The sequence below is a fragment of the Scylla paramamosain genome, chromosome 8, assembly GCF_035594125.1.
Source record: "Scylla paramamosain isolate STU-SP2022 chromosome 8, ASM3559412v1, whole genome shotgun sequence".
NCBI classification, from domain to species: domain Eukaryota; kingdom Metazoa; phylum Arthropoda; class Malacostraca; order Decapoda; family Portunidae; genus Scylla; species Scylla paramamosain.
In genome coordinates, this window is record NC_087158.1 from 14,330,779 (window position 1) to 14,344,266 (window position 13,488).

General features: G+C 37.0%; 1 long non-coding RNA gene across 3 annotated transcripts; it reads right to left on the minus strand.

Annotated features, from left to right (window-relative positions):
* Positions 1-978: 978 nt before the first annotated feature.
* On the minus strand, positions 979-13,370 carry LOC135102817 (uncharacterized). Of its 3 annotated transcripts, none has more exons than XR_010269791.1 (5): positions 13,257-13,370; positions 3,495-3,686; positions 3,010-3,089; positions 2,022-2,101; positions 979-1,360 (listed from the first exon to the last, which is right to left on the minus strand). It is a non-coding gene; the product is annotated as an uncharacterized LOC135102817 (long non-coding RNA). The 3 variants fall into 3 exon arrangements; XR_010269792.1 differs by having other exon boundaries at positions 13,171-13,320; XR_010269793.1 differs by lacking the exon at positions 13,257-13,370 and adding an exon at positions 13,109-13,213.
* Positions 13,371-13,488: the final 118 nt, after the last annotated feature.

A 13,488-nucleotide genomic window follows, 5' to 3' on the forward strand; every position in this document is an offset into this window, starting at 1 on the left:
GTGCAGCGAGGCCGTGGGAGGAGGGGAGGCATGCAGTTAGCAAGATCAGAAGAGCAGTTAGCATGAAGATAGTGGAAGAAGACAGATAGAGATGCAACATTGTGGCGATGAGAGAGAGTATACCTGGTGGACTGCAACTGATCACAAATACTGCCTCTGTCCATGTTATTTACCACAGAAATCAGAACTGGTTACCCGCATTCTCTGTTGACACCTTATCATGCCTGCTACCAGCACAGGTCGGCACTGGAAACCAGTGCGCTGTTAACCTGCTTTCTCTGTGGATGCACCCTTAGGAATGAATATGACAAACTTCTGCTAATTCAGTTCACAACACTAATGCCACTTGTATTCACCTGTGTTCTTTGTTGACAATGAAGTAAAAATACAATTTCCTATCACAGCATTAGAAATTAATATGGTTTTCCAGAAGTTTAATTAATAGATTAGGATAATTTTTTTTCCAAATATTTTCAGACTGGGAGTTTACTACAATAATTTTTGATAAAGAAGACAGTTTACCAGAATAGTATGAGATTAAGGAGACAGCTCTCCAGATGAGCTTTGTAGTGAAAGTTCACTATAAGAGTGATTAAGATGAGAGAGATGTTCCAAGTAAAGATGGAAGTGTTGAAAGGCACTACCAAACACGTCCTACCTTCCAAAACACTAAGCCACTGACCTAATATCTAAAAACACCAGCTGCCATTAACAATCAATGCCCAGGAACTTCTGCAGCTGCAGCCTGGTGTCCTCAGGAGAGGTCACCTTATGCCCCTCCGTGCAGGCGTCCTCAAAGATCTTGTGGTCATTGCCGCCTTTATTTATTGTCTTGTCCCCAAAGAAGTGAATCTTCTGCAGCACAACAGAGATCATGTCAAGTTTGCCTGCATTTAATACTTAGCTTGAGAGATGGAGTCTATATATCCCTTTCATCTATAATGATATGAAATAATTTACCCAATAAAACTTCTGATAGTTTATCTGAAAGTTTTGTTTATCTGACAATACATGTTTTTGGCCAGTTTCTATGCATATAAACATGTATGTTTGTAGTTATTTACAGCATATTTGCTAGCACATTATAAGCCCCATTATACATATTTACAGCATATTTTGTTATTACACACTGTACACAATGCACTAACTGGTCACTTAAGAGTTTACTTAAAATCACACAACTACAGTGATCACTTAAGAGCTCATTTAACTGTACACAACACACTGGTCACATAAGAGCTAACATAACATTATGCACTGAACTGCTAGTGTACTTTTGCTTGTCACTCAGAGTCTGAGTCAAAGATGTTGGCTGGTGGCTCTGGTGTGACTGGGGATGGAGTGGAGCTGGGCAGACTGGCTGAGGAGGTTGATAAGGGTGTTCTGGTTATTCAATATTCAGCTTATTCAGTTCAGTTTAGGGAGGTTTTACTGCATTTAAAACTAACAGGATAGAATAAATTTAATTTTTCTGCATCTAAAGTTTACAGGAGCCTACATACCTCTTTTGTTCATTATAATACATACTTATTCTATATTTGAGCTGTTGCCAGTTACTAAAAATAATCTTGCTTATATTCATGTATGAATTCAACATCCTTGTAAGGTGTTAGATGATTTAGTGTAATGTACCAATATCATTAATAGGCTGGCTATGATAGGATTCCAAAGGACAGCAGGTAGGAAGTCTTGCCTTGTGAGAGAAGAGATAAGAGAGGAGATAAGAAACACAGCAAGGCCAAACAACAGAGATTTATGTTATGGGTAATTTTCTGGGTCATATTTTTGATATTCATTCTTTATAAAAAAGAAATGGTTTCACTACTTTACCTTACACATTACACATTCAAGACATACACAGCAATAACCCTATGAACTATATATCCTTACATACATACCAACTACAGAAGTGTTAAACTCTCTCTAAAGAATCCACACTTCACAACTGTATATCATGGGATACAAAGAGGCAACTCCAGTACCTGTCACACCACCACAGCATGAAGCAACAAGAGACTCACCTTAAAGCCATTTTCTACATATTGTAAACAGTAGGTCTTGTCCCAGCTCTTGGGGAACACATCAAAGCTAATCTGGCCAACTGGAAGGGAAGAGATAAAACAAACTGCAACATTATTTATCATCTTTATTATTATTACTATTACCTGGCAGGGAAAAGGTAAAACAAACTGTATCATTGTCCTTAATAATAATAATAATAATAATAATAATAATAATAATAATAATAATAATAATAATAATAATAATAATAATAATAATAATAATAATATTATTATTATTATTATTATTATTATTATCATCACAAGTCATGCATAGGCCCAAAGAAGAGCCATAGGGAATATTAACTCAAGTCTGCAAATGGAATGGTAACAAATGGAATAATCAATATACATGAACACATATATAAAGAAATTAAATATACAAAAAAAGCTACATATTCCCAGAATACATAAAGTAGCTATCTATTTATTTTATCTATCAATGTACCAGACTAGCAATCTCACACGGGATGGCACAGGTATAACACATACACAATAGCTACAAAAATAAAATTACTTTTTGGATTAATATGTATTTATCATAATTCTAAAAGACAGCCACTTGTTCAGAGACTATCAGAGAACACAATACACAACAAGGAACCACCACTCTTGCTACCACAGAGCAACATGAGAACCCTTCATCCATCCATCATCTTGCTGGAGCAGTGCAGTGACAGACACATGTTCGACCCAATGACAGCCTCTCAAGGCCAATTTATCCTGCCTTCAAATTAAATTCCCATTCCCATGATGTTTAAAAAAAGAGGCATGAAAGCAGCACAAGGTGAATATGCATCTCTGTTTATACTGTGCAATAATCCAAAAGAATCTAACAAAGAGATGCAATTTTCCTATAATTATACTGTTATACAAAATTCAAAGCCATTGCTGACATTCACATATCTTGATTAGATTAAAAATTAACAATATAAAAATAAAAGCTTACTTGCATAAGGAGAACATCAAGCCAGAGTCAGGAAACTCTTCCTCCAAAGCTTTCACAAACTTCTCCCTGACGTGGTGAATCTGAAAACAACACACTCGTTAACTTACTAAATCACTACAACAAAAGCCAATTTAATAAGGGAATTATTATCTTATTTTTAAAAATCTTTAACAGTTAAAAATTCATTAATATGAAAAGTTAAGGTTCTTTCTCAATACACAACTACATCCCAAGATTTCATTGGCACTGTATGAAAACTCACTATTAAGATAGCATTGTTCTTTCTGTTATACAACTTGTCTTTCCATAAACAGAATGCTTAAAAACACTGAAATAATATATAAGACCAAACAAGAGAAATTTACAAACAAACTTTTATAAAATCAATATTTACAACTAAGACTAAGCTCCAAGAAATTTTCAGTCTAAAAAACTGAAATAGAAAAACAGGTTTCTCATAATCCAGCAGTCTAGGATTCACTCACTTTGTCACATTCCCCAAACTGATCGCATTTCTCCTGGGATCAGCTGCAGCTGACAGGACACACGTTAATCAGGCCATTGTGGAACTCAATGAAGGTGCCATGCTTCACAGGCAGAGTGAGGGAGGGCATGTAGTGCAGAGCAAAGCTGATGAATGTCTGCAGCTTCTCCTCCCCCATGTGGTTTTGTAAGGTCTGCAAAGTGGTAAAGGAACATCAAGATTATTCCCAAGGAATTAACAGAATTAAAACATGAACTATAACATAATATAATAATAATAATAAATTAATGTTAATATGAAGATTACCATTACTATGCAGATTAATGTCTAGTTACATGAAATAACAAGCATTTTCTTGATGGATTCAAATTTGAATCCTTGCCTTCTATCAGACAGAAGATACTTGAAGAGTGAGAATGATCTTTCCACATCCAGTGACATAAATAGAGCATATTTAAAGCAAGCCACAGTCTGCAGATCCATTTCCTAAATATCTGCATCATTCTCTCCTTCAAGAACTCTTCTGATATTCTTAATTTTTTCCAAGTCTTTGTTTGCAGCAATGACTTGTGCACATTTTTCACTTACAGATTTTCCTTTCTGACCAGAAACTGTAGTTAAATCTGCAATGATAGTCTCAAAACATTTCAGAGCATCAACCAAAGGCATGTTTCTTTTCTCCAGTGCATTGATGACCTCTGGAAGGTTTGCATAGTTTGACACAATAAATGCAAGATCACTGCATAGCACTTTATCTTGCAGGAATTCCTTCACAATATGGACAGCAGAAGAAACACTATCATCTAAACTCTATGATTTCTTTAAACTTGTCCAAATTAGAAGTGTAGTAAAATACAGCTGAAATCCATGTTCCCCACCTTGTTAAAATTGACTGTGGCGGCAATGCAAGTTGAAATGCAATTTCCTTGAATGTATCACACCTTGATAGAGCCTTAAGAAAAATCTTGCCATTAGAAACTAATTTATCAACACTGGAGAGCAATCCATGTACATGCTCTGCAATCCAGTGAAGTGAAACGGCCACCTCCTTGTCAGCGGTATGATAAATTTCCCTATATATATATATATATATATATATATATATATATATATATATATATATATATATATATATATATATATATATATATATATATATATATATATATATATATATACTTTTTTTTTTTTTTCTTTTTTTTTTTCAGTGTAGTTATTATTCTCTTTCCTGCAGTATTTCATGTAAAAATATAAGAATATGTGACTCACAAGTGAGGGATAACAGGGTGTGTGTTGTACAATCAGGCAGTGTAATAAGCATTTGTTTGTGTGTGTGTTCTAGTTTCTCTCCTGTATCATCTTATAATAAAGACATAATGTGAGTGCTAAGTAAGTCCAGTAGCTCAGTTCAATCTCATGTTGACATGATACATGAAATTAAAAACTCTACCAAAAATCAAGCTAATTTCAACTGATATGCAAGGTGGTTACATGGAACATTTTGGAGACAGGAGGCATAATATTTTCAAAAGGTGGTAAGGTTCTCTCTCTCTCTCCCTCTCTCTCTCTCTCTCTCTCTCTCTCTCTCTCTCTCTCTCTCTCTCTCTCTCTCTCTCTCTCTCTCTCTCTCTCACCCTGAGACATAGTAATCCTACTATGATCCAAGAGGTTGGGTGAGTGAGTGGCTACAATGGAAGTGATTTCAGGTGGGAGTTGCCATGGCAATGGACTTCCACCCTTCACTCCACTACCTGCCCAGCCACCCCCACCCACATCAGCTGTTTTACTGGACATTGAGTTCAAAGTTATGATTGACAAATTCATCACCAAAGCTTCGTATACATGCTACTCATGAAACTAGAAGATAAAGGGGAAAGAGGAATGAAGGAAGAAAGATCATTGTAATAGACAATAGTAGGTTTACAATGAGAGAGAGAGAGAGAGAGAGAGAGAGAGAGAGAGAGAGAGAGAGAGAGAGAGAGAGAGAGAGAGAGAGAGAGAGAGAGAGAGAGAGAGAGAGAGAGAGAGAGAGAGAGAGAGAGAGAGAGAGAGAGAGAGAGAGAAAAAATGGGTGTAAGGCAGGCAGCAGGCAGCAGCCAATCAGGAGTTAGTCACTCATGAGGTCACTGCAGTGGGTAGGGGAGGGCTGACAGGACTAGCTAGCTACCCTCCACAAAATAAAAAGCCTGCAACTTTTTGTAAATAAACACTGCAGTGTGCAGATGAGAGCTCATTAGCTTATATGACTGGGTACACTTACTGGGTGTATGATTGCTTTGTGCTTACAATGGACTCTACAGACACAGCTCCTGACAAAGATCTGGCAGATGTGATAGGTGACTAAGCTGGTCTTACTCTGGAATTTGAAACTGACAAGGAAGTGGATGATGAAGTAGTTTATGAAGAATGGCTCCAACAGAAAAATAGCAAGACATTAGTAATTATACTTTCAATTTTCTGATTACCATCATGCACAGTATTGGAAATCATATCAGATATTATGAACAAGTCCTGTGCCATTTCTTCTGAATTTACTGATCTTATGTCTCCTATGAAACCTTCTACAACACTGGATATATTCACAGTTGGTCTACCTTCTGTACTACTGGGCCATGTTATGGACTTCTCTACATCTCTGAGTTTCTCAGTGGTTTCTCTACCGTGATTTTATATTCCCATAGCTTACCTGGTAATGCATAATTATCATATTTACTTTCACCTAAACAATTGGTCAGTGAATTAACTAAACTGTTTCTTACTAATGTCTTGTTTTCTGTAGGAGCCACTCTTCATAATTATTATGAAGAGTGGCTCCTATGGAGAAATAGCAAGACATTAGTAAGAAACAGGTTAGTTAATTCATTGACTAGTTGTTTAGAGATGTGAGATCAGTAAATTCAGAAGAAATGGCATGGAACTTGTTCATAACATTTGATATGATCTCCAATATTGTGCACCATACTAATCAGAAAATTGAAGGTACAATTGGAGAAATTTCTCAGAGGCCTTTGAAATTTTATATCCTTGTAGAAATCAAATAGGATTCAGGCAGTAAAATAAGAACAAACTTAAATGATATGGCCAGTTGTATAAATTTGTGAATGTGGTAAGAATTACATTCATCTTGAGGATGATAGTATACTCAGGTAAACCTTCCGGAGAGCCTGGATTCCACTACATCCATGGGTCACTTCCAACAGTGAAGCTTCTTGTAAGTCAGATACAAGGATCTGTAGACCTTAATGGTAATCTAGACAGACTGTGTGCCAGCCTAGAGTTGTTTGAGTGCTTTCAAACACAAGGTATTGCTGGCATAGATACTGTAGATTGCATAAGAAAAGGCATACCACCAGAGATAAAGGCAGTCACTGGAAGGGAAGAGGTTATATCAGGTGTACTGGACTAAAGATAATGAGAAAATGACTGAATTATCATGTAGTAACCATCAAAAGTAATGGTAAGAAAAAGTATTGCTTCTCAGTACAGTCCCCACTATAATATTAGGAATCACCTAGGATGATGGTGCAAGAAAGCCAGCCATATATAAATTGTATGATTTTACTAGGGAAGGAACTGACATAATAAATCAGAGAATAAATTTTTATACAGTGCATGCTAAATCTTGCATATGGACAGTGGATGTCTTAGCATTATTTTGCAAACAAAGCTTGTTACCCTGCATTGTTATATGGATATATAATGTAGCCAGTGTAAATGTATATTTATTACACATTTATTTGCTGACACAGGCTATTCGCCTGCAGGTCTGGAATGCTTTATACATATAATGTATATATAGTTTATGTAAATGTATAGCTATTATACTTTGCTGACAAAGGCTATTAGTCTGCAATGTTTTATACATATAATGTATATATAGTTTATGTAAATGTACAGCTATTATACTTTTTTTTGCTGACACAGGCTATTAGCTTGCAATGTTATATAGGTATACATCACTGAAGTAAAAGTATAATTATTATAGATTTATCTGCTGTCAACAGGCTATTAGCCTGCAATGCTATATGGATATATTATATAGGTAATACTTACAAAGGTTTTATTATAGTTTTATTTGCTGAGAAGGGCATGAAGTATGTAGGGTGAATGTGTCCCCATACAGCAAAACTTCTGAATTCCATCTAACACTGATAGCAAATTCATGTTGATGTTCAGTTTCCAGTAAGAAGGCTATCCAAATAGGAAAACTCTGATATAAATAGTTACCTAATTTTGAGTAAATGGTGAATCAAGTTTTATTCACTGAGCTTTCTTCTTACAATGGCCTGTTGTCTGTGCTCTTTGCTAATCAGGAGATGGAATTCCTAGTTAGAAAAATACTGTATGTAGAACTAATGTTCACAACCTTGCTGCCACTGACTGACAAAACTACTATGTGAAGGATTACACCTAGGGAAGCTCATGAGATCACTGGATTCTACATTGGATGAGGAATCGAGCCTCCCATCCCTACATCTATCTATAAACAGTTGCTATTCCCCTCATTGTAATCATGGTAGCTTGAACTATAGCAACTCAGAAATGTAATTGTCCAGCTTATCACAGCCAGACACTATGATAATTTGTTTCTGTAAAACTAAGGTTTGCTTTCTTGATAAAGTTATAAGTAAATGTATAAAGACTGACAGTTATATATGTATGTATGTATATATATATATATATATATATATATATATATATATATATATATATATATATATATATATATATATATATATATATATCTATATATATATCTATATATCTATATATATATATATATATATATATATATATATATATATATATATATATATATATAGAGAGAGAGAGAGAGAGAGAGAGAGAGAGAGAGAGAGAGAGAGAGAGAGAGAGAGAGAGAGAGAGAGAGAGAGAGAGAGAGAGAGAGAGAGAGAGAGAGAGAGAGAGAGAGAGAGAGAGAGAAAGAAAAAAATTGACTCAAAACAAACATTCATTTCAAAATTTATTTTGATCTAAGTAGCTTCTAATCACAACAGATTCTGCAGAATTGTAGAAGCAATCATTGGCTTTATCATATCATATGAATTTCAACTGTTTTCCTTACAATCATGAATAATTACTTTTGATCTATGATTTTGCTGTTGCCTGTTTTACATTAAAATTCAACTACTAAATGAAACTACTTTCAACAAGGCAGAGTTTGGGGAAAGTGTTTGGTGTGAAACATGCGAGTTGGGTCTCCTGCGCAAATCCTGGTAACACTTTTTCAGTCTGGCTAAAACTCACTTGGCTAAGTAAGCAGGTATTCATCCATTGTAAACCCAAGTTCATAATGTTCTCTCTGCCTCCCTCCCTCTCTCTCAACATATTAATAATAGTAATAATATATGTGTGTGTGTGTGTGTGTGTGTGTGTGTGTGTGTGTGTGTGTGTGTGTGTGTGTGTGTGTGTGTGTGTGTGTGTGTGTGTGTGTGTGTGTGTGTGTGTGTGTGTGTGTGTTACAAACTATAAAAATAAAGGGTGCAACCCCAAACTTCCACTTGATGAAAGGTGAAGCCACCACTCATGTCAGTATATATTATCAAGCTTCCATAATGATATTTAAGAAAACTAAGCCTACCGTGGTATTCATGAGACATTATTGCTAACATTTCAAAGGAAATCATTGCTCTCCTTGTCCTCCTGCACTCCATTGTTACACGGGCAAGCTTTACATTATTGTCATTCATCAGCACCACCATATTTTTGTATTGTTATGTGTCATACACCAATTAAATAACAAAATGTGCTGATTCTGAGGCAGTAACTGATAATTCAGTTACAGGAACAATGGAAAGTTGAAGAAATGAAATGTTTATTCACTTTTATTTATTTATTTTTTCATATTTTATGCATAGTCTGTTGTAACCAGTTTATATTCTAGAGATGCAGCAGTTTTTTTAAACTTGATAGTAGGTTCAGTTTTCCTAATCATCATATCGCAGCTTGATGAAACCAGACATAACTGTGTGACGTCCAGCTTCCTCTCTTCCTTTGCATAATATCATTCAAGGGTGGCTGCTGTGGCTGTCGAGTGGTGGGTGAGCATGTGCATGAATGTTATTTTTTTTTTTTTATGTAGGACACTGGCCAAGGGGGGGAAAAAAAAAGGGCTACTGAGATGCCAGTCCCCAAATAGGGTCCAAAGCAGTAGTCAGAAATTAAAGAATAAGGGTCTTGAAATCTCCCTCTTGAAGGAATTCAAGTCATAGGGACATGGAAATACAGAAGCAGGCAGGAGGTTCCAGAGTTTACCAGAGAAAGGGATGAATGATTGAGAATACTGGTTAACTATTGCATTAGAGAAGTGGACAGAATAAGGATGAAAGAAAGAAGAAAGTCTTGTGCAGCAAGGCCATGGGAGGAGGGAAGGCATGCAGTTCACAAGATCAGAAGAGCAGTTAGCATGAAAATAGCGGTAGAAGATAGCAAGAGATGCAACACTGCGGCAATGAGAAAGACGCTGAAGACAGTCAGTTAGAGGAGAATTGATGAGACGAAAAGCTTTTGATTCCACCCTGTCTAGAAGAGCAGTATGAGTGGAACACCCTAGACATGTGAAGCTTACTCCATACATGGATAGATAAGGACACTGTACAGAGTTAGTAGCTGGAAGGATGAGAAAAACTGGTGGAGACGTCTCAGAATGCCTGACTTCATAGAAGCTGTTTTAGCTAGAGATGAGATGTGAAGTTTCCAGTTCAGATTATAAGTAAAGGACAGACCGAGGATGTTCAGTGTAGAAGAGGGGGACAGTTGAGTGTCATTGAAGAAGAGGGGATAGTTGTCTGGAAGGTTGTGTCAAGTTGATAGATGGAGGAATTGAGTTTTTGAGGCATTGAACAATACCAAGTTTGCTCTGCCCCAATCAGAAATTTTAGAAAGATCAGAAGTCAAGTGTTCTGTGGCTTCCCTGCGTGAAATGTTTACCTCCTGAAGGGCTGGACTTTTACTAGACGATTTAACTGATCAAGATTGGCTGGATCAATATTCAGAAGGAAGCAAAGCATCTTGTTACTGTTGTTCCATTGGCCTGAGGCATGCATTCACCTTTAGAGATGTCAGATGCCAGTGCAGAATGACAAATGTGTGATATTAGATGGGAGGCTTTTCCAATGACTCCTGATACAGGCCTTGCTTCTTCAAGCCCATCTTTCACAGTAATTTGTAAAGTATGAACAAAACATTTGACATGCTCAGGCAATAGCTCCAGGAACTTCTCATTGTTATCAGGAATGTCAAAGGTGTCATCCTCCTCTTTGCTTTCACTTTCTTGATTAGTATCTGTATCATCCAGACCAGGAAGTGTTACAAATGCTTTAAGCATATTGCTGACACTGTTGGTTACAGTTGTCAAAATCTTTGTTTCTTGGTTAAAGCTGGTGATGATTTTGGTGAATGTGGCATGAATCTTTTCTGCAGTGTGGGATCCTTTGAATATTCTGTATGCCAGCATTGTTGGTTATGTCTGTGTTACAGATGTGTTACAGATGCAGTTGTACATTGGGATCACATGTCATTTCATTGATAACTTCTTGCTCCAATCAACAATATTGTGGTGATTAAGTAGGTGTGTGGAGGTATTAGTGATGTGGTATAACTCTGATATCCAGGATCAGGTTGGTGAGTCTTTTGTGGTACCAAGAGCTCTTGTCCACTGAAATTTGGTTGGAGAGTTGTGTTGTGATGTAAAGCTGAGGGGCAGCGTCGGGGCTGAAAGGCAGCCATTTTGTGGTTGGGGTTGTGGTGGTGTTGTGGTGTTAGTGGTGTCTTTGGGGGTGGTGTTATGGGTGATCTATGGTGATGGTGGTGATGCCTTGTGAGGTTTTAGGAGGTAAAATACAGGAATTGTTATTTAGTGATGCAGTGATGGCATCTAGAGAAATTCCTGACGCTGGGGAAAATATTTCAGTGTTTTTTGAAGTGACGGGAATGTCACATATTGATGTGTATAACCTTTGAGCAATAAGGCAGGCAATATAAGAGCTTGAGTAAAAAGGGGAAATTATCCTTTAATGTATACTACCTCAAGTTATTTTAAGTTAATATTGTTATTAATATATCCTGTTATTATATAGAATAACTGTGTTTTCTATCCCAACACTGATCTGGTACTGAGGTGATTCCTGGCGTGCTGTGCCAAGGTAAGGGTTTTGTGAGGGTTTAATAGCTGGCGATTTTGGATAGGTTGGGTAGGTATTCAAGGCCTTTAAAAATCCAGACCTTTAAAACTTTCTTTCCATTTTCTTGGAAAGATAACCGGGATCGTGACATTATCAACTCCTCTCCTCTAAATGATTGTCTTCAGCCTCTCTCTTATCACTGCAATGTTACAGCTCCTCAGCTTGTTTTGTTGTATTGAAACTATTGAACAATGAGCATTTTATTATGAGGCACATTTTATTTGCAAGATATATAAAGGACACTACGAGGGTATTATGCCACACTGCCCCGTCAGGGAGGGTGTCACAGTGCCATGCCAGTTTGACTCTAGCTGTCATCATGGAAACTTTGGAAGATTGTGATCTATGTTTGTTGTCATGCCTTTGAAAATGGCAGCTTTCATCTTCACAACCTTGAAGCTTGGCACTATTTCCTCTCTTGGTGAGTGTTAATGAATCTTATTTCTTAACATATGACAATTTCAGATGCCAGCCATTGATGAATAACAAGTGACTGCTGCAGTACATACTGGTTGCATTAGGTTAGGTAATGTTAGGTTAGATTATGTAATGTTAAGTTAGGTTAGGCAATGCTAGGTTAGGTCAGTGTCCTTAAGGAGGAGTCCAGGAGAGGGTGAAGCACCCCAATTATGTTAGGCTAGGTCAGCTTAGGTAATGCTAGGTTAGGTTATGTTAGTGTCAGTAAGGGGGCTGTCCAAGGGAGGGGATGAAACCTCCCTGGTTGGGTTAGGTTAGGTATTATTAGGTAATGTTAGGTTAAGGTAGTATCCTTAAAACGGAGTTCCAGGAGGGTGCAAAGCACTCTCGGTTAGGTAATGTTAGGTTGGGTTAGTGTCCTTAGGGAGTGTTCCAGGAGGGGTGAAGTCCCCCAATTAGGTTAGTTTAATTAAAGTAAAGACAGGTTTGGCTAGAAATTTCCCAACTAGTCAAAACATGGCATCTCATCCTTTGACTTTTCATAATCTTCAAATATTTGGCCTGATTTAGCTTCCCCCACCATAAAACCTCGCTTTCCGCATCCCTCCCCCCCCGAAAAACCCCGATTCCCTACAGGTCCCCAAGGCTTGTTGGGGAAAGGGGAGGAATTATGTGACAAGGAGTTATTGTGAGTTTTACCACCAGCTCTAATATTAGTGGGCTCATCAATCTATTGTGTAAGTCCCAGGGAGGTAAAACAGTTGAGACAGTTTGTCAGTAGGGGATGGAAGAGTCAGGTACAGAGCATGATGTCCTTCATTGTACAGATGATGATGCAGTGTGTGTGTGTGTGTGTGTGTTGTATCTATCCTTAATTGTACAGATGATGATGCAGTGTTTAAGTGTGTTGCTCTATCCTTAATTGTACCGATGATGATGCCGTGTGTGTTGCTCTATCCTTAATTGTTAGCAAAACATAAAACTAATACCAAACCTTCAATCTAACAACTGCTGGAGTGATCTTGGCTGTAAAAGACACCTTCACTAACAACACACCTGGCTTATCTGCTAGCTACTGGGAGTCTGACGTGGCTCCCAGTCCCCGCAAGAACACTGAGGTGACATGGGTATCAGTTACTTACAAGGAAATACCACATCTCAGACTGACCGATGCGGAGTGGAGACACATCACTGTTTGTTTGGGTTTGTAGGTTGAGGGGCGCGGGAAATCTTTTATAACGGCACCCTTTTCTTTTACACCCTTTTCTTATATATATATATATATATATATATATATATATATATATATATATATATATATATATATATATATATATATATATATATATATATATATATATATATATATATATA